This window comes from Sorex fumeus, unplaced genomic scaffold (assembly GCF_029834395.1).
Source record: "Sorex fumeus unplaced genomic scaffold, SorFum_2.1 ptg000098l, whole genome shotgun sequence".
Taxonomy (NCBI): Eukaryota; Metazoa; Chordata; class Mammalia; order Eulipotyphla; family Soricidae; genus Sorex; species Sorex fumeus.
The window spans coordinates 11,721,804-11,745,402 of NW_026606155.1; positions in this window are offsets into that span (position 1 = coordinate 11,721,804).

The window sequence follows — 23,599 nt, forward strand, 5'->3', positions numbered from 1 at the left end:
CTCCCTCCCTTTTTCCTTTCTTCCCTTTCTTCCTCCCTTCCTCTCTCTCTGTCCTTTTGAGCATTATCGTTTGCAATACAGCTACTAAAAGGTCATCATGCACATCCTTTGACCTCCTTTCAGCCTGTTCAGAGTGATCAATTACAATTATCATTGCCATGGTGACCTCTCCTCTATTCTAATTGCCCTCCATCCCATATCCTTACTTTTGAGGCCCTGATGTACATCCAAGAGACACAGACATGAAACACACTAGATATATTCCCAGTAAAGGTAAAAAGGTAAAGGCCCTCCCGTTGATCATCAATTTGCTCGAGCAGGCCCAGTAACGTCTCCATTGGAGACTTTGTTGTTACTGTGTCTGGCATATCGAATACTCTCGGTAGCTTGCCGGGCTCTCCGAGAGGGGCGGAGGAATCGAACTCAGGTGGGCCATGTTGGCTGCGTGCAAGGCAGACGCCCTACCCGCTGTGCTATCGCTCCCAGTAACCTCTCCAAAACTATAAATGTGTGAATACTTCTTTAATTAAAACAACTTCTGTGACAGATATTATCTTCAGCATTTCCTATGCAATCCAAATTTGACCTGATTAGGGAGTTTTTAAAGTACCAACAGAAATGTCCCATAATTCTTATTTCCAGTGCTCATAGTTAGCTCTAGGTCTTCTTTAGTTGATTTCTTGTTTGTTTGAGGGGAATAGATGAGTGAGTGGTCACAGTGAGTGGTGATGTTCTGAGGTTACTCTTGGCTCTGCACTCAGAAATTATTCCTGGTAGGCTGAAGGGATCCTATGGGATGCTGAGGAATAAACCCAGGTTGGGTCACATGCAAGACAAATTCCCAACATGCTACACTATCACCACAGTCCTACCCTCCTGATTTTTGAACTTCATTCAGTTTCCTCTGCTCCTCTTCTGAATTCTCACATGCTGTTTGTTTAGTATATTAGAACAACATACCTGGAAACCACTCTCTTAATGTTACATCCCTATAAATCTAATGACACAGAGTATTCTGTCATTTTACTTAATGTGATGAAGTCAATATTCATTTTTGAGGATGTCAATGAGATATCACAAAAGCATTAGAAGTTTTGACCCTCAGCTGCCATATAGATATATATATATATATATATTCCAATTTTTGCACCTATATTCAGCCCTTCCCTGTTTCATGCAAAGTAGCTGTACTTAAAAACACACAATATCCCATTACTTGCAAAGACTCATTTATCAGCAGTTGATTATATGTCTTTCCAAGAGCTATTGTTCAAGTGCCAGGGCACGTTATTGTAAAATAATTTAAAAAATGCATAAGAATCACATTAAAGCCTGTCCTGACAAACTAATAAATATCATATATTATCTTTTATTGTCTTTGATTTCTGTGTTAATCCAAAACTTATAGAAATCTGGCAGCAATACAAAGAATTTCTGTCCACAAAACAAAAAGCAAGATTTTTATGCAGTAAAATGCAGTTAATTGCTGTTCTATAGATATTGACTAATTATTGACTAAATCTGCCTCCAATCATAAATTTATTATCACATTTCCTGATTGTCTCCTGTGTGTGTTGATTCACCTGTCCTCTATTATAAGTGAGACATCTTCACCATTAGCTAATAAATTCATTTATAATATTTGGGCCACTTTAAAATAAATTTTAAAGAAAGTCATGTTAACTTTTGAAAAAATATACTCAGTAAAAACTTAGTTTCACATAAATAATAATTGTCCAAAGAAATCTACAGTTAGTCTTTAAATATTATTTTTAACTTATGGGAAATGTCTGGGAAGGCCAAAATCTAAGTTTAGGAATTTTCTGTTTTATTACTAGCATATTAATGAAAACAGTAACTGCTGTCAGTAGCCCATAGACTATACAAGGTATATTATAGACTATAAATAAGGTATATTATTAAATAAATTATACCATAATGATACAATTACAATAAATGATACAGTGACATATTAGTTAACTTTTCGAGTCACGAACTAATATACATCTCTTTTGAAGCAACAATTTTATGTTCAGCATGAACTTAGAATTCTGACAGCAAAGGTTTTATGCCCCAAATTTATGAATAAAAAGGAATACTTATTCGTTTGTATCATAATTATAGAAGATTTTATGTCCATTTTCAAGAAAATGGGCATGCCATGATATTAAATTTGGACATATAATTTTCTGTTTAAGGTAGCAAAACAAAAAAGAAAAGATTAACCCTATTACAAAAGATTAAAATGAACATTAATCAATTTATTCTACTAATTACCTGCCAGATATCCTAGATTTTTATGTCCTTTGTAAATGTTAATTGTATGAAGTTGGTGGTATATATGCTTTCTAAATAATAAAGCACAATACTGACTATCTCTTTGACTATAATATTCCACAGTATATTGTTTTTAATTAACTTTTTTCTATAAATTTTCATAATGTCCTTAACATACTTCATAAAACAAAATAATTTTGTGTCTACCTCATGTCAATTGTAAAAGGTATTTGACTTCAGCTTACAAGTTATAGAAGGCACAAAGAAACAAAATATTTTTCTTATATTTTGAATTTTAACATTCTATAAAAGATCTACACATTTATAGTGAAAAACTTGTTAAAATATATTTGTTAATTTATTTATTTAACCACATTAGGTGCTTTAAGAAATCATAATGCAACATATAACTTCACTTGTCACTTGTCATCCCGTTAATCTTCGATTTTCTCAAGTGGGCACCAGTAACAACTCCATTTGTCCCTGTCACATGCTAATATAATCCAATGGCATCTGCTCGTTCCAGGATCACGAAAAACCTCAAATTGTTCAGGATTTTGACGAAGAAGTCTGACCATCTCGTAGGTGGGTGGCCACGTGTCCTTTTGATGTCCCATGGAATCCAGTCGGTAACAGCTCTATCCAGCGTTCATCTCTAAATCGCATTGCTTGTCCAGCCCATCTGATTTTCGACGCCTTTACAAACAAGACAGCATCCCTGATTCTTTATCGCTGACAGAGGTCGAAACTCTGGATTCCTTTTCTCACTTCAGTGAAATGTGATATTACAAGCATAGCTCTTTCGATTCATCGTTGGGAGACCCGGAAAGTGTTCTTGTACTATTTTCATAGGTCCCAGGTCTCTGAGGTATATGTTAGTGCAAGAAGAATAGTGGAGTCGAAAATATGTGCCCGGAGCCAGAGGTTCTTTGTTCTCTTAATTTCTTTGACACTCTTGAAGGCGTTCCACACCGCTCTCTTCCTCCTGCACAGTTCTGGTGCAAAATTCTTTGTCCTGTTGAGTTCTCCACCCAGGTGCACACAGCTGCTGCATTCGGAGATGTTCATTCCATTGAGAGCAAATGGAATGTCAGGGACTAGTTCATTTTTCATGTATATAGTCTTGGTGAGATTCAGCTGCAGCCTGACTTTTCCACACTCATGGTCAAAGTTGGCCAGCATTTGTGCTGCTTGGGTAATGTTTGGTGTTATTAGAACGATGTCATTAGTGAAGCGGAGATGGTGTTGTTGCTGACTGTCTATCTTCACTCCCATTCTTTCCCTTTCCAGTCATTGCATGATGTTCTGAAGGGTGGTACTGAAGAGTTTTGGTGAATGGTATCACCCAGCCAAAACCCTCTCTTTACATTGATGATCACTTCCTTGTAGAATGGTGAGATTCTGGTGGTGAATCCATAATACAGCTCACGAATGATCCTGATATATTGAGTTTGAACGCACTGTTTGGGTAGGGCTTCAGTGACTGCTTCTGTCTCAATAGAATCAAAGGCCTTTAAATCAATGAACAATAGACAGAGTTGCTTCTTGAACTCTCGTGAAAACTCAGTGAGCTTGGTCACCATGTGAATATGGTCGATCATGTTGAATCCTTTTTGGAACCCAGATTGTTCTCATGGTTTCCTCTGTCTAGTGTTCTGCCTATTCTATTCAGGATGACTTGAGTGACCAACTTGTAGATGATGGACAACAGGCAGATCAGACGATAGTTGCCAATGTAGTGGATGTGCCCCTTCTTGTAAAACAGAATGGTCCTGCAAGTTTTCCGTTGAGATGGAACCTTGCATTCAGACAAGTAGAGTGTGAAGAGCTGAGCCAATGTACTGATGAGTAATGGTGGCAGATTCTTCAGGCATTCGGGTCTAATGTTGTTTGTACCGGGTGCTGTACGCTTCTTTACTGACAAAATGCTGGATCTTGGAAGGAAGAATATTGGGAACCACATATCCATCCTGTGAAATTTGGTATGTGGGTAGGTGGATGTGGCTATCAAAGAGATTCCAGTAGAAGTCATGGATAATCTTTTCCATATATATATGTATATATATATACACACATATATGGCATGCATGTATGTATATATATGTATTAGACTATATATTTTATATATTGGACTTGTATCACACACTACATCACACTGTCATCCCATTGTTCATCGATTTCCTTGAGCAGGCACCAGCAACGTCTCCAGTCATCGTAGCCATGAGATTTTAGCAAGTGCCACATCTTTCAGGGTCAGGGGAAATGAGATCCATCATTGTTACTGGGTTTTGGCATATTGAATATGCCATAGGGAGTTTGCCAGGCTCTGCCGTGCAGGCAGGATACTTTCTGTAGCCTGCTGGGTTCTCCGAGAGTGAGAACTAGATAATAAAACGTGGCTGCACACTTCTGGGAACTTGGTTTTATTGTCTCTGGATCTTGGCCATAAATGGGAGAGTGGTCCTAAGCATGGTTGTGGCTGGTTCTGACGGTGTTCAGCTACCAGGGCTCTGCTTGGGGCAGGGAGGGAAACAACCCGCTTCCCTCCAAGGAGTCCCAGTGAGGACAGGCAGGTACAGGGGCAGGATACTCCGTGTTGTTCTCTCCCCCAGGAGCTTGGTTTTAGTTTCTGAGTCTTGGCCATTGATGGGATTACATGGTGCTGGGGGAAGTTGATAGGTGTAATGCCTAGCTACTGGAAGATGGAAGATCTGGGTGGAGGAGACCCAGTCCTGATCTGAGCAGCCTTGGAGATCTCAGCCCTGGGTCCTGCACACCTGGGTTCCTCTGCTGGTTCCTTCATGCATGAAGTTCATCCGAGAATGTGGACAGTGGTCTTGAGCATGGCTTTGGCTGGTTCCAGAAGTCTTCAGCTGCTGGGGGTCTGCTCAGGGTGGGGAGAGAAACTCAACCCTTGGAGGGGGGGGCGGGTTGAACAAGCTATTAACTTACAAAAATTTATGAATGGATCTTACATGCACACTGCTAGTGAAAGAAATAGGTCTATAAAAGCATCCAATATGGCCCCCCCAAACACCACCAGGAGTAATTCCTGAGTGCAGAGCCAGGAGTAATCCCATGTGCATCGCCAGGTGTGGCACAAAAAGGAAAAGAAGAAGAAGAAGAAGAAGAAGAAGAAGAAGAAGAAGAAGAAGAAGAAGAAGAAGAAGAAGAAGAAGAAGAAGAAGAAGAAGAAGAAGAAGAAGAAGAGAGATAGGGCCAGGATATTGACAAGGGTACTTGCAAATTGCACATGGCCAAAAGGCAACAAAACATAAAAGCACCCAGAGGCTTCCATGAGCAGCCCTTCCAAGAAAGTGTGTATACAGCACTGACTGACAAACAGCTCCTACAGTGCTTTCATATGAGAAATCACTGTATCACTGTCATCCCGTTGTTTGTCAGTTTCCTTGAGCAAGTACCAGTAACGTCTCCATTCGTTCTAGCCCTGAGCTTTTAACAAGTGTCACATTGGAGGCTCTTTCAGGGCAGAAGAATGAGACCCATCATTGTTACTAGTTTTTGGCATATTGAATACACCACAGGGAACTTGCCAGGTTATGCCGTGTGGGCAGGATACTCTTGGTAGCCTGCCGGTTCTCCGAGAGTGAGAACTAGACAATAAGAGCTAACGCAGCTGCGACTGGGAAACTCAACCCACCCCAACCAAGGGGCCTTGGTGTAGACAGCCAGGTGTGGGGCAGGAGACTCTGCATTGTTCTCTTCTGGGAGCTTGGTTTTATTTTCTACGGGTCTTGGCTCTGGGGACAGTTGCTGAGTGTAATTGCCTAGCTACCGGAAGATGGGGGATCTGAGTGGAGGTGGAGGAGGCCCAGTCCTTATCTGAGTGGGCTTGGAGATCTCAGCCCAGGGTCCTGCACACCTGGGTTCCTTTGCTTGTTCCTTCATGCATGAGGCTTGTCCGAGTGTGTGGAGAGTGGTCTTGTGCATGGCTGTGGCTGGGTTCCAGAGGTCTTCAGCTGCCGAGCTTATGCTTGGGAGGGGAGGGAAACTCAACCCTCTCTCCTCCAAGGTACCCTGGTGAAGACAGCCAGGCATGGGGGCAGGAGACTCTGGCTTGTTCTCTTCTAGGAGCTTGGTGTTAGAGTCTCTGGATTGTGGTCATTGATAGGATTACACAAGAAATCCATTATACAAAAAATTATATGAGAAATACTTAAACAATACTTCAGTTCAGTTGATGTGACTATAAAGTTGGTGCAGGCAAAGGAGAACAGAGAGAGTGTAGGCAAGGAAAATAATTGGTGGGCTGAAAGTTTTTCCACAGCCTTGTGAATCTCACCCATGAAAGGTTTTCACAGAGTGTTCAGATGTATCAGAAACTGAATTTAACCTCCTGTTGATTAAGAGAGACATAGCTAAATAGTCATGATAAATACACATTTAGAGCAAAAGTCTGAAAAACAAATGCTACACACATTTTTTTCTGTAAAATGTCACAACAAGTATGCTTATTTTAGCACCCCCATCACTAGAAAGACCAACTAAACAATAAAGAAATATTGACTTTCAAGGAAGCAATGAACTTAATAGAGATATATAGATTCTTGACTCCCAAAAGCCAAATATACATTCTACTCTAGTGTACGTAGGACATTCTCCAAAGTATGATGTATGCTGGTACTCAAAGAAAATACCCATTGAAATGAAAAGAATTTAAATCACATTATGTGCCTTCCCTTTGTTAGTGGGAATTCTTCCCAAATAGAAGACTTAAAAAAACTCAAAAACTTGGAATCACTTAATCACTTAATCCCCGTTATTCATCGATTTATTCGAGCAGGTGCCAGTAACGTCTCCATTCATCCCAGTTGCGTGCTAGCGATGCCCAATGGTATCTGTTCGTTTTAGGAACATGTAGAGCCTCAAACCGATCATTTAGGGTCTTGACGAAGAAGTCTGACCATCTTATAGGTGGGCGTCCACGTGATCTTTTGATGTCTCGTGGAATCCAATTAGTAATGGCTCTAGTCCAGCGGTTGTCTGTAAACCTCATTACGTGTCCAGCCCATCTGATTTTTGATGTCTTGGCAAATGAGACAGCGTCCCTGATTCTTGAGCGTTGACGAAGATCAGAACTCCGGATTCTATCTCTCATTTGAGTGAATCGTGATATTCCAAGCATAGTTCTTTCGATTCCTCTTTGAGAGACCCGAATAGTGTTCTCATCCTGTTTTCGTAGGGTCCAGGTCTCTGAGGCATATGTTAATGCAGGAAGAATAGTGGAATCAAAGAGATGTGCTCGTAGCTGGAGGTTCTTTGTCCTTTTAGTTATTTCTTCAATGCTCTTGAAGGCATTCCAAGCCGCTCTCTTCCTCCTGCGCAACTCAGGTGCCAGGTCATTCATCATGTTGATTTCTCGACCTAGGTATATATAACTGTTGCATTCGGAGATGGTGGTTCCGTTGAGAGCGAATGGAGGAACAAGGCTGTTTCTCATAAACATAAAAAAAAACTTGGAAGTCTCAAAAAAAAACACAAGAAAAGTACAGTAAATTGAATGAGAAATGGCAAGAAATAAATTACAGCAGATATAACAGATACTTATTGAATCATACAAGAGTACTATAGACAATATGGGAGACACAAACACAAACCACCTCCAGCTCAGCTATATAATTGGAGGAATGGCCTCTCTGGCTCCTGATCAAGCTGCTTAATGGCCATGATCCCAGAGACTCAGAAACAAATCTTGAAACCCAGCGGCCTTTGGCAGAAATGCGTCCGTACCCCACAGTAGGTTACTGTTGCTGGGCCACCCCAGAGGGGAAAGGGTGCTGCCCTCCTCCTGCTCTCCCTAGGTGGCTCAATGGCCGCCATCTTCCAGAGACCATTGGTCAGTCCGGTCTGTGCCCACAGTGACAAGACACACAAGGATGTGGGTGGAGCCGGCCCTTTCCTCCCCATCCCAACGAGACCCCAAGTCGCTGCCCACGAACAACCTCTCTGACTCCTGATCAAGCTGCTTAATGGACATGATCCCAGAGACTCAGAAACAAATCTCGAAGCCCAGCGGCTTTTGGCAGTAATGCGTCTGGATCACACAGTAGGTTACTCTCGCCAGGCCACCCCAGGGATGGAAAGGGTACTGTCCCTCCGCCTGCTCCCCCTAGGTGGCTTGGTAGCTGCCATCTTCCAGAGGAAGATGTTCCACTAGGAATATCAAAAGAAGATGATCAAAAACTCCATGCTCATGTCCTCGGCAACCCCTTAACAATGGTTTTGTGGAGACCGTTTGGTCAAGCTGTTCAGTATATAAATTAAATTAGCAAAAGAAAAGCTGCACATTTGCCCAAACCTCTGTCTGAAATGTACACTTTCTTTTTCTTTCTTTGGTTTTTGTTTTGTTTGGGGGACACTCAACAGTGCACAGGACTTACTCTTGGTTCTGTGCTCAGGGATAACCCCTGGAAGTACTCAGGGGCTGGAGCGATAGCACAGCGGGTAGGGCATTCGCCTTACAAGTGGCCAACATGGCCGACCCGATTTCGATTCCTCCGCCCCTCTCGGAGAGCCCGGCAAGCTACCGAGAGTATTCGATATGCCAGACACAGTAACAACAAAGTCTCCAATGGAGACGTTACTGGGCCCGCTCGAGCAAATCGACGATCAACGGGAGGGCCTTTACCTTTACCTTATATATATATGTATGTATTTGAGGAACTGAGAGCATGGAATGGAATAATGGTCACCTCTTCAATAAATGACACTAGGAAAACTTGATAACTACATAAAAAATGTGACACTATGCATAAAAATCAATTCAGAGTGGATAAAAGTCCTTGAAAACAGACCCACATCTATAAAGCACATTAAGAAAAATATAAGCAGAATGCTTCAAGATATGGACCTCAAAGTCATCTTTGGTGATATGATGCCATTGGCTAAAGCAACAGAAAAAAAATAAACAAATGGAACTATAGCAAGTTAAAGAATTTTGCATGGAAAAATAAACCTGGTCTAAAACTAAGAAATAAACAATTGAATGAAAGAATATTTTTATTCAACACATAAGGTAAAGGGTCATTATCCAGATTATATAAATCACTCTTAGAGATTGACAACAACGAAAACAACAAAATCTAAAAACCCAATAAAAAATGGGGAGAGGAAATGTTCATACTTCTCTGCAGAAGAATGAATGCTCATGAAAAATTCCCTATCACCACTTCTTATCAAGGAAATCCAAATCAAGATGCCAATGAGATACTATCTTACACCAGTGGGAAGGGGCATATCAAAAATACTGGGATAAACCTGTGTTAGCAAGGATGTGGTGAAAAAGGAACATTTATCCACTGCTAGTGGAAATATTGTCTTGTTCAACCCCTGTGGAAAACAGTGTGGATAGTTCCCAGTAAATTTGGAACTGAACTGACATATGTCATAGGAATTTACTTTTGAATATCCCCAAGAAAGAAAACCTTTCATTCAAAAGGATAGATTCACACCACTATTCATTGCAACACTCAGTACAATAACTAAGATACTGCAGCAATCTCGATGACTAACTATGTATCAGTAAGTGGTGAGTGACAAAACGGTGTATATATGCAATGGAATTATATGAAGTTATAAGGAAAAATGAAAGAATACAATTCACTGCAATGTGGATGGAACTGGAAGATACCATGTTACATGAAGTAAGACAGAAGGAGAAAGACAGAGGATGATTTCACTTTTATGTGGTATTTAGAATAACTGGATGAAGAAATCCAATGTTTTGTTTGTTTTTTTTTTCTTTCTGGGTCACATCTGGTTATGCTCAAGGGTCACTCCTGTCTCTGTACTCAGGAATTACCTCAGGCAGTGCTCAGAAGACCATATGGGATGCTGGGAATCAAATCTGAATCAGTCGCATGCAAGGCAACCACCCTACCCACTGTGCTATTGCTCCAGTCCCAGGAATGCAATGTTTTAAAGGTGGAAGATACCTAGAACATCTTTGACCACAGAGTAAGGGGAGAAAAAAAGGTAGAGAAAGAAAGACATAGGGAGTGAGGGTCGGGGGGAGAAAGAGACAAATGAGAAGCAATATGGGACAAGGAGGATTCAGGTATATATGCAGTGTGATGGTACAGGTGATATCCAGGGTTGATATAGCTAATATCCGAACAAATAGTCAACAACACAGATATCATGAGACTCATACTTCGACAACCATACTTAAAAATGCTGTCTGCCAAGAAGCAAGCTAGGGGTGGGAATGCGGGAGGAAAACTCTAAACAGCAGCAGAGGGAACATAATACTAGTGCTGAGATCAGTACTGGAACATTGCATGCCCAAGACTTAACTGTGAAGGACTTTGTAGACCATGGTGCTTTAATGACATTTTAAAAATGTTGTTTAAAAAATGGTTAAGAGGTTTCAATCAAAGAATCAAAGTCATGGTGGTAAATAGGAAAGATACTATGTCATAGGACATAGTCTGTAGATGCCATCAATGTTCTTTGAAATTTATATAGTATAGAAAATGAGAACTGTGAAAAACACATTCTCTGATAGTCCTGCGACGGAAACCATACACTGGCTTCTTCAGACAAAATCATATTCTTGCACAAATGGAACCGTAAATCCTGACTAAATTGGCCATGATTTTTTCTTATTATCTCTTCATTGTTGCTGGTTGATTAATGCTAATAAACCCATTGTTCTTTGTGAGATTCCTGCCAACACAGAATCAACATCCCCAACCCACTGGGGATAGAGACTCAATCTGTGCTTTCACAAAACATGTCAGAATATTTAGGGCATGTTAGAGTTTGAGAAGCACTATCATAGACTTGCATTTTATTCATACTTAAATCCACTTTTTAAAATAAAATCTCTTCTATTAGCCATTTATGGAGAAACATACTTTATTGTCTGCATACATATAAAAAATGAATCTTACACCACAGAAGGGAGCTGTCAAGAACACAATAAGTGAAGAGAGTCCAAAGCATGCATTTACGTATCAGTGGTTCTTCCCTTCTATTGATTAGAAACTGTTTTTAAAGAAGGAAAACTAGTTAAATTAAGGCTCTTTTCCACTGATCATAAACTATAATTTAATTTGTGTAATATTCATTTGTCTCAGAGTAAGCTAGAGTGAATTTAAAGTCTTATGTATTCAGACACAGCAGATCTAATACTTTTAATTCCAGCATTCCTCTCTCTGCTTTATCTTTATACATCTTCATTACCAGCACACTAGTTCAAACACTTAGCTGTAGGGGTTGAGAAGAAGGCATTTATTAAGTCCAAATTCAAACAAATATTAGGTGGCTCAAATCAGTGCTAGGAAAAAATATAGATAAAAGGTCATTTGGCATCTTGATTAAAATTAACCAGAAATAATGGAATGCCTAGAAGAGGAAATAATATAAGCACATAACACTAGTCTTACATCTAAATGACATAATAATTTGATTCCGTTTCTTATTGATTTTTATACTTTAAGTATAGTAGACAATTTTTCAAAATTAAAAAATATTACTACATTCCAAAAGATAATTCCCCATAAACTTACTTGAATGATAATCTTTAATGTTTTCAAATAATCCATAATTAAATATGTGCCTACCTTTAATTCTCAAAATCATTTCATAATGCAAACTTAATTGGCTGTTATTAGCAAGGCCAGATTAAGTAGCTTGTTGTGGCCATGATGAGTTTATCTATTATGCTGGTAATTGGGACTCCCACAGCTGACAAAGCCAGAGGGGCTCAAAGCTCACAGCCAACCCCTGTTGCCAACAACCACTTACACATTCTTAAATCATCAAGATGTGATTTCTGCCACCACCAAGAGTTACCACCCCCACTTTCCTCTTTCTATTTCTAATCAACCATATGGATTAATTTGCTTTGTAGGAACCTCAAGGGACTCAAAGGGTTTATGCATGGGTTATGTTTGCTTTGCACAGAAGAATGCCAATCTCTATGAGAATCTGGAACTAAATAATCAGGGTCTGGTAATATAATTACTGCCTAATTCCCCTCAGACACTGAGAAAGAAGACAGTCTTATTTTGGTCTTTGAGAATATAGTCATTGACTTTTATTGATTCCTTTACATAGTTAAATCACTGAACTTTAAGATATTTTAAAATCCCTCTCCTTCTTTTGATCCTCCTCAAGGAACGGTTAAATCCTTTCAAATTCTATATTATAGTGAGAAGTTAAATATATGTTTATTCAATGTGATACATTTGTGTTTAGGGATGGTCATGGATGTGCACTAATTTGACATGCTAAAAAGGTACATATTATTATTATTATTATTATTATTATTCAAGCATCTTTAAATAATGATATAAACAGCTATATGAAATTTTATCACTGTTTATAGTCTATTTAAAGTAGCTGCAAGTGCAATAATATATATTTCATCTATTAGCATAGTTTAACAACAAAACAAACTCTTAATCATAACTAAGATTAATTAAATCAGAATGATAGTAGGACATCCAGGTTTCAGAAATAATTTGTTGTTAGCTGTGAATGACATTCAGTAGTTCTCAGGTGTCATAGGTCCATTGCTTAAGCATCATGGTCACTCCTGGTGATATTATTCTCCACTGAAAACCAGGGAATGTCACAAAGCAAACCAGTGACCTGTGCATCCAAGGCTTGTTCTCTGTCATTTGGACCATATCTCTTAATTCTCAAGACATTTGGGAGTGTTGGAGGGAGTCACAGGGCAGTGCTTAGAGCTTACTCCTGGCTCAACATTCTGTGATCACTCCTGGAGTTGCTCAGGACCATATGGAGTGTTGGGAATCAAATCTCTTTCAGCAATTTACAAGACAAGAGTCCTACCCTCCAAACCTTCCTCCAGGCATTATTGTTATTGTTATTTTTAAAAGTTTTCCAGGGCTTTTTAAAAGGTAGCAACAATTGAGAACAAATGTAGGCAGAATCAATATTAAGGAAAAATACAACAAATTATATTTCTATATGTATTTAGTGTCTATATTTTTTCCTATTGAACAATTTCTTTGACTATAATAAAAAAATAGCTTCATTTTTGTTTATTTGTACTTAAATTGGGGCAAATCCATCTCAGTTTGGAAAAAGTGCAATGCAATTAAGTTTTCAGGTCTTCTCTAGAATGTGTATTTTATTTTTATTTTATAGATGTTCAGATTGCTTTGATGAGTTGAAGGTGATACCACTTATAAAGCAATGAAAGTAGGTGGAGAAGAAAAGAAATTCAAGAAATATTAGCTATAATTTTCAGCATGAGCTCAAATCAGACATTTTACATGTTGAAACAAACACAAACAAGCTGGAGAGATAGTTCAGCTGGTAAGACAACTTGCCTTGCTCTGCCAATTTAGGTTTAAATCTCGGCACCACATATGGTCCCTTAAGCCTTGCCAAAATTGACCTTGAGTGCAGAGTCAGAACTTAGCATGAGCACAGACATATGTGGCCCCTAAACCAAAATAAACAACAACAACAAATGCACAATCAATCTATCTATCTATATCTATCTATCTATCTATCTATCTATCTATCTATTTGCTTTTTTGGGTCACACCTGGTGATGCACAGGGGTTACTCCTGGTTCTGCGCTCAGGAATCACCCCTAGCGGTGCTCAGGGGACCATATGGGATGCTGGGAATTGAACCCGGGTCAGCTGCATGCAAGGCAAACACCCTACCCGCTATGCTATTGCTCCAGGACCCACAATATATTTTAAACTTTTTTATTTTAGTGACTGAATACCACTGTTTTCAATTTAATGTGAGAAAATAAAGATTTTTCTTATTGTTAAATATCCAGAGCATAAGACTAGCTTCTCTCTGTGTCCTATGAATTGGGTCTGGAAATAGTGTTAACTATATACAATAATATCAATGGATCTTCTGTGGTTTTGTCTTTTCATAATTTCATAATAATTGACTTTACAAATAGAAAAATTTGCATTATCCCCTAAGAAGGGTAACATGAAGAGCTTTGGTTTGCCTTTCTAATGTTATCTGAAAAGGACTTGCTTAAGGATAGTTGATAATCTGTCTAAACCCAAGATAAAACAAAGCAAAGCAAAATACAACATTGCCTCATTTTAAGGCTATTTTGAAAATTGTTCATCCTAGATTTAATTATTAATCATAGTACTTCCCTTTTGTAAACATGAAATAAAATGCCCCTGGGTCACATTAAATATAATCCTGAGAAAAATAAAGGTAAAATTATTTTTTTAAGAACATGAAAAGAAGCTCATCAGGAAACATCTGAACAGCTAATTAAGCTTGTGTAAAAAAGGACTGGTCCCCAATAAAAACGCTTACTTTTATTTTTAATTGCATTAAAGGCCAAATTTATCACTTGTGATTACTCACATTTGACATAATATCTTCAAATACATGAATTTTTTGTTTGTTTATTGTGTGACTGATCGTAAGTTGCCAAATAAAACATAAGATTCTGAGTTAATTTGGAATTTTTATAACAACAAATATTTTAATGCATGTTACCACAAATATTGCACAGCAGATACTTACACATAAAAAAGTAATTTATCTAAAATGTAACTTTAATAGTGTATCCTGTATTTTTATTTCCTAATTTGGCAACTCTAACTTAAACCACATTTTGTGTTTTAAAAACATTATAAAGCTTTTTAATAGTTGAAGGGTAATACTTTTCATTTGGCTTAAATATATGAAACAGAGTGAACTTTGTAAATACCCCATTTAAGATAAGATTAGATTAATTTTTTTCTAGAAAAATATTTCTTGAATTGAGCCATCAAGGACAAAGGTTAGCACTAAAATATTCCAAATGAAACTTTATTTATTTGCTTTGTTTACAAGTTAAAAATTATAACTGCATATATGAGCTTTTATAATTATATTGTGAGTTATACAATCTGTTTTTCATTTTAATTTACTGTGAGTAACACAAATTAAAAAACAGTGCAGTGGATACTTATTTTCTGTATATATTTTATTATAAATATGTAGCCATTTTGTAAAAGCTATGATATATTTTTTAATTTATTAAAAGGTACCCAACTTATACATTGAATTAAATTTTAATGTGTTTGTAAGAAATTGATGTCAATTGTCTATAAGTTCCTCCTCTTGCAATATTGCAATCTGGGGCAATATTTTAACCTGCTTCACTCTTTGTCTTTATCAACAATTAAGAAAGACAGTAATACATAATTTGCATTGTGTTTTTAGAAAAAAATTATAATTCTTCATATAAGGATCTCAAAAGACCACGTGGCCGCCAACCTACCAGATGGTCATACTTCTTCGTGAAGATCATAAACAATCGGTTTGAGGCTCTTCATGATCCCAGAGCGAACAGATGCCATTGGGCTACACTAGCACGCGACAGGGACAAATGGAGACGTTACTGGCTCCCGCTCGAGCAAATCGATGACTAACGGGAAGTTAAGTGATTAAATGTGATTAAGGATAAATTCTGGTACAATTTATTTTTGAGCAAATATTAAGTCTTCTTTTGACTATTCTTAATAAGACTATTTCTATGTACCAGGCCTGAAGTTCTACAGAATCATGGCATGTTGGTTATATTTAAATTGAAAGTTTCCAGAGAAAGCATGTATGAGGTAGAAGAAAGTCATAAACAGGCATAAAAATATTACCCCAAGATTATTTTAGTAGACAGAGGCCCAGCTCTGGGCAACAAAGCTGAACGGCTCCAATTCCAACAGGTACAGCCCGCCCTCAAGGGCCTGGGTCCCTCTCTGGGCACGCACAGCTAGAAACAGCCCCTAGAAAGCCGGTTTTCAACCCCTGATCTGCGTGGGACGGGCACAGAGGCCCAGCTCTGGGCAACAAAGCTGAACGGCTCCAATTCCAACAGGTACAGCCCGCCCCCAAGGGCCTGGGTCCCTCTCTGGGCACACGCAGCTAGAAACAGCCCTTAGACAGCCGGTTTTCAACCCCTGATCTGCGTGGGACGGGCACAGAGGCCCAGCTCTGGGCAACAAAGCTGAACGGCTCCAATTCCAAACAGGAGACGTTCCCAACTCCTCGCCCAGTGCCAGGGACTCTTTCCGGAGCCTCTGCCACTAACGCGGCCGCGAAATATTTTCCCACTACATATGCCATAGGAACCATAAGCTAACTTCTTAGATGGAAACTTCTCTATTTTAGCTCAGCCACTAGAAACACAGTAGCCAATAACTCATAAGCCTTTCTTAACTCACACTGCATATCAAGCAGTATAGTAACAGTGAACGTGAAGGACTAAACAACACCTCTCACAATGGTAAAGCAACGCAAAAGCCCACCAAACTTTCATATTGAAGAGTCTAGCCCAGATGACACCAACAGTACTGTAGTGTTAGACAACCTCTCTGACAAGGAATTCAGAAGGGAGCTACTTGGGATGCTTAGGGAATTAAAAGAAACAATGGAAAGCAATGCCAATAGAAGACAAGAGGATCTGAAGGCAGAAACGAGAAAACTGCAATCAGAAATGTCAGACCTGAAAAATCTCGTAGGCGAATTGAAAAGCTCAGTGGAAGGCCTCAGCAGCAGAGTAAGAGCGGCTGAGAACAGAATCAGTGAGCTCGAAGATGAAGTTCAGAGACTCTCCAGAAAAGAGCAGAAAATGGAAAAGAGACTCACAATTCGGGAACACATGGCAACAGAAGATTGTGACGAAGCCAAGAGGGGTAACATAAGAATTATTGGAGTCCCAGAGGGACTTAAAGAATACCTTGATGAAGAAGAAACTGTCAAAGACATCATTGCTACAACATTTCCAGAGCTGAAGAAAACTTGTGACCACATTCAGGAGGCCCGAAGGGTACCAGCTAGAAGAAATCCGAATAAAAATACCCCAAGACACATCCTGACCAAAATGACCAAAACCTTAGACAAAGACAAAATTCTGAAAGCAGCAAGATCGAAGAAAGAAATCTCTTACAAAGAAGCACCCTTAAAATTCACAGCTGATTTTTCTGATGAAATCCTCATTGCCCAAAAACAGTGGTATGACATAGTGAAAAAACTCAATGAAATAAATGCCTCTCCAAAAATTCTTTACCCAGCGAGACTCTCATTCATAATAGAAGGAACACCACACAATTTCACAGACAAACACCAGCTCAGGAACTTCATAGACTCAAAACCGTGGTTACAAGAACAAATAAATGGGCTACTTTAAGGCAAGACGGGCCCCTCAAATACACCAAATTTCAACAGAACAATGGGACAAAATCCCATAAAAATAATCTCTCTCAATGTCAATGGGCTAAACGCACCAATTAAAAGACATAGAGTGGCAGGATGGATTAGAAAATTGAACCCAACATTCTGCTGCCTGCAAGAAACGCATCTCAATAGTCAAAGCAAACACAGACTCAGAGTCAAAGGCTGGAAAACAATCCTACAGGCAAACAGCTCCCATAAAAAAGCTGGGGTAGCCATCCTTATATCAGACCACATCGATTTCAGAGTGAGGAAGGTCATAAGAGACAGTGAAGGCCATTTCTTATTGATCAGAGGATCTGTACAACAGGAAGAACTTACAATAATAAATGTATATGCACCTAATGAGAGACCAGCAAAGTACTTAAAACAACTACTCATAGATTTGGAAAAAGACACAATAGCAACACAATACTAGTGGGAGACTTCAATACTGCTTTGTCACCTCTTGATAGATCAACCAGACTCAAGCTTAGCAAGGACATACTTCACTTGAGGGAAACAATGGAAGAAAGGGACTTAGTAGATATATACAGGACACTTCATCCACAAAAAGCTGAATACACATTCTTCTCAAGCGTACATGGAACATTCTCCAAGATAGACCACATGCTGAGCCACAAAACATGCCTCCATAAAATTAAGAAGGTAGAGATTGTATCAACAATCTTCTCAGACCATAATGCGCTGAAATTAGAAGTAAATCACACACAAAAACAGAAAACTAAATCAAACACCTGGAAATTAAACAGTGCACTATTGAACAACAAGTGGATTAGACAGGAAATCAAAGAGGAAATCAAAAGATTCCTAGAAATGAATGAAAATGAGAACACGAGTTACCAAAACTTATGGGACACAGCAAAGGCTGTGTTAAGAGGAAAGTTTATAGCTCTACAAGCATTCCTCAGGAAGGAGGAGCGAGCACACATAAGTAACCTAACCTCACAGCTTAAGAGCTTGGAAAAGGACCAAAAAAAGGAGCACAACCCGAACAGGAGAAAGGAAATAATAAAACTCAGAGCAGAGATTAACGAGATGGAAACCCAAAAAACAATCCGAAAGATCAATGAAACCAAAAGCTGGTTCTTCGAGAAAATTAACAAGATCGATAAACCTCTAGCAAAACTCACAAAGAAAGGGAGAGAGAAAACCCTAATAAACAGAATCAGAAATGAAAAGGGGGTCATTACAACAGAAACCACAGAAATTCAGAGGATCCTCAGGGAGTACTTTGAGAAGCTTTATGCCACGGAACATCAAAACCTCGAGGAAATGGATAAATTCCTAGACTCCTACAGACTCCCAAGGCTGAACAAGAAGACCTGGAATACCTGAACAGACCTATCACCATCAAGGAAATTGAAATGGTAATAAAAAGTCTCCCCAAGCCAAAAGTCCTGGCCCGGATGGATTCACTAGTGAATTCTTCCAAATCTTTAAAGAGGACTTACTCCCAATCCTTTTTAAATTTTTACACGAAATTGAAATATCAGAAACACTTCCAAACAATTTCTACGAAGCAAATATCACACGGATACCAAAAGCAGACAGAGATACCACAAAGAAAGAGAATTACAGGCCGATATCCCTGATGAACACAGATGCAAAGATCCTCAACAAACTACTAGCAAATAGAATCCAACTACTCATCAAAAAGATCATACACCATGACCAAGTAGGATTCATCCCAGGGATGCAAGGAAACATCGGAACATTTAACATTCAGAAATCAATCAACATAATCCACCATATCAAGAAAAGAAAAGATCAAAAGCATATGATCATATCAATAGATGCAGAGAAAGCATTTGATAAGATCCAGCACCCCTTTATGATGAAAACCCTAGCCAAAATGGGTATAGAGGGGACCTTCCTCAACATAATTAAAGCCATCTACCACAAGCCTACAGCAAGCATCATCCTCAATGGGGAAAAACTGAGAGCCTTCCCTCTAAGATCAGGGACGAGACAGGGATGCCCACTCTCTCCACTGCTGTTCAATATAGTACTGGAAGTACTTGCTATAGCGATTAGGCAGGAAAAAGATATTAAGGGCATTTAGGTAGGAAAGGAAGAAATCAAGCTCTCACTATTCGCAGATGATATGATACTCTACTTAGAGAACCCAATAACTTCCACCAAAAAACTCCTAGAAACAATAGACTCGTATAGTAAAGTTGCAGGTTATAAAATCAATACCCAAAAGTCCATGGCTTTCCTATACGCAAACAGTGAGAGAGAAGAAAGCAACATGAAAAAAACAATCCCATTCACAATTGTGCCCCAGAAAATCAAGTACCTAGGAATCAGCTTAACTAAGGAAGTAAAGGACCTGTACAAAGAAAACTACAAAACGCTACTTCAGGAAATAAAAGAGGACATGAGGAAATGGAAAGATATCCCCTGCTCATGGGTCGGGAGACTTAACATTGTCAAAATGGCAATACTACCGAAAGCATTGTATAAATTCAATGCAATACCTATAAGGATACCCATGACATTCTTCAAAGAAATGGAGCAAACACTCTTGAAATTTATATGGAACAATAAGCCCCCACGAATAGCTAAAGCAATTCTTGGGAAAAAGAACGTGGGAGGAATCAACCTCCCGAACTTCAAACTGTACTACAAAGCAGTAATAATTAAAACAGCATGGTACTGGAACAAAGGCAGAACTGCAGACCAATGGAACAGGGTTGAATACACTGACATCTCTCCTCAATCATATGCTCATCTAATCTTTGATAAAGGTGCAAGTAATGTGAAGTGGAGTAAGGAAAGCCTCTTTAATAAATTGTGTTGGCATCACTGGACAGCTTCATGCAAAAAAATAGGCTCAGAACTCTGCCTAACACCATGTACAAAAGTAAGATCAAAATGGATTAAAGACCTCAACATCAGACCAGAAACCATAAGGTACATTGAAGATAAAGTTGGCAAAACCCTCCATGACATTGAAGCTAATGGTATCTTCAAAGATGCCACGCCACTGGCCGAGCAAGTGAAAACAGAGATAGATAAATGGACTATCTTAAACTAAGAAGCTTCTGCACCTCCAAAGAAACAGTGACCAAAATACAAAGACAGTCTACAGAATGGGAAAGGATATTCACCGAATACACATCTGACAAGGGGTTGATATCCAGGATATACAAAATACTGGTTAAACTCCACAAGAAGAAAACATCCAACCCCATCCAAAAATGGGGCAATGAAATGAACAGAAACTTTCTCAAAGAAGAAATCCGAATGGCAAAAAAGCACATGAGAAAATGCTCTACATCATTAATCATCAGGGAGATGCAGATCAAAACCACAATGAGATACCATCTCACACCTCAGAGACTGGCCCACATTCAAAAGAACAAAAGCAACCGATGCTGGCGTGGATGTGGCGAGAAAGGGACACTCCTTCACTGTTGGTGGGAATGTCCACTGGTTCAGCCCTTCTGGAAAACAGTATGGACGATTCTCAAAAAATTAGAAATTGAGCTCCCATTTGACCCAGCAATACCACTCCTGGGAATATATCCCAGAGAGGCAAAAATGTATAGTCGAAGTGACATCTGCACTTGTTTGTTCATTGCAGCACTCTTTACAATAGCCAGAAACTGGAAGAAACCTGAATGCCCAAGAACAGATGACTGGTTAAAGAAACTTTGGTACATCTACACAATGGAGTACTATGTAGCTCTTAGAAAAGATGAAGTCATGAAATTTACATACAAGTGGTACAATATGGAAAGTATCATGCTAAGCGAAATGAGTCAGAAAGAGAGGGATAGACATAGAAAGATTGCATTCATCTGGGGGATATAAAGTAACAAAGTATGAGATTAATACCCAAGAATAGCTGAGATCAGCACCAGGAGGATTACTCCATAACTTAGAGGCCAGCCGGGTATCCTAGAGGAAAGGGCAGTTCAGATAGAGAAGGGAGCACCAAATAAAGGATGTTTGGAGGACCCTCCCAGGAGGGGAGATGCATGTCAAAAGTAGACTATGGACTGAACATGTTTGCCACTCAATGCCTCTTTTGCAGACCACAACACCCAAAAGGAGAGAGAGAACACAGGGGATTGCCCTTCCACAGAGACAGGGGGGATGGGGTATGGGGGTGGGAGGGATATTATCCATGGTGGTGGAAAATGGGCACTGGTGGAGGGATGGGTATCTGATCATGGTATAATTGAAAGCAAAGCACAAAAAATTGTAAATCTACAACTTTAAAAAAAATAAAATAAAATAAAGGGAAAAAAATAGGAAAAAAAAAAGATTATTTTAGTAGTTGATCTCTGCTATAGTTATCACACTGATTTCTATGATAGATGAGACATCATTTTACCAAGATGTACAACAATAAAATTATTTTAATTTTTTAAATACCAAATAACTCACATAGCTGTAAATGAATAATGAATATATCCACATAAGGAAATAGGTATTGAAATAATTATGTAATTCATACGTTCCATTACAACTATAAATAAATAAGAATCTAGGCAAATTCAACTATTCTGATGACATTTTACAGTTATATTTCTCGTTGAAATCACTGGTATTTTAAAAAATAATTGTTTGGAACTGTAAAGATGGCTCAAAGGACTGAAGTGTATGTCTTGGATCCCTCTCAAGCATTGCAGGAACCCGCAGCACTGCAGGCAATAGTTCTCAGAGAACCACCTCTTGTGATTCCCACAAACACTCAAATAAACAAAGAGATTGACCAAACTGCAAGTTTTTTAGTTCAGTTTTCCCTTTGTTCAATTTTTGACATTTTTTTTTCTCTTTTTCTCTTTGACATGCATGTGTGTTTTCTGGGATCACCTAAGAAGTAATATGGAAGCCTTGATTACCATTTTATTGGAAAGATGTAAGGCTTTGGTCACATATTGAATTCAGTGTTTCCAATAAGTAGCACCTTTTGATCAATAACATCATTAGAAGAGACTGATTCTTTTATATCATAAAACCAGCCTAATCCAATTGTTTTAAGCCATAACACCTTTTTCAAAAGTTTCTCTTCCCTCTTTCTCTCCCTCTGTCCTTCCCTTCCTTTCCTCCTTTCTTTCCCTCCTTTCGTCCTTCCCTACTTTCCTTCCTTCCTTCCTTCCTTCCTTCCTTCCTTCCTTCCTTCCTTTCTTCCTTCCTTCCTTCTTTCCTTCCTTCCCTCCTTCCTTCCTTCCTCCCTCCCTCCCTCCCTCCCTCCCTTTGTCTGACTGATTTCTTTGCAAATTTACCTTTTATGTGACCCTGGGTTTACTGTGAGAATCAACCATTTCCCCCTTTGTTATATGAATTTTCCCATATCAGATTCTCAGCACTCTGTATTCTCAGAACATGACTTTCTTTAAGTTATTGAAACAAAAATGTTTTAATTTGTGTAAGTGTAGAAGATTTCCAACTACTGGAGGAAAAGCTTGTATGCTGTTCAAAGCCATAGGTTTTTCAATTTACTGAAGTTTTTATAAGCTGGGCTGGAGCGATAGCGCAGTGGGTTGGGCGTTTGCCTTGCACACAACCAACCTGGGTTTGATTCCTATGTACCTCTTGGAGGGCCTGGCAAGCTACTAAGAGTATTTCACCAGCACGGCAGAGCCTGGCAAGCTCCCTGTTCAGTATTTAATATGCCAAAACAGTAACAAGTCTCACAATGGAGATGTTCCTGGTGCCTGCTCAAGCAAATCGAAGAACAACGGGAGGACAGTGCTACAGTGCTACAGTGCTTTCATAAGTTAACTACTTAGTAGTCATTGTCCAGTCATGTCAAGGTCTGACCACCATGCCTACCATCCACAAACTTCCTTATCTTTTCATTATCATATGCTAATACACTAGAAAAAAAGAAGCAGCATTGGGGTGATAATATGTGGGTAGGAAATTTACCTTGTACTTAGTTGAGCTAGATTCAATCTCTGCATCTACATGTTTCTTCAAGCCTACCAGGACTGATACATGTTCAGAGAGCCTGGAGTAAATACTGAACACCACCAACTGTAGTTAAAAAAACAAAAGAAAAAAAAAGAATAAAAACCAGTATTTCTCATATCTCTGAGATGCATTATTCTAAAACTAATCAATAGCAACTTAGTAAATAATGACAATATTAATA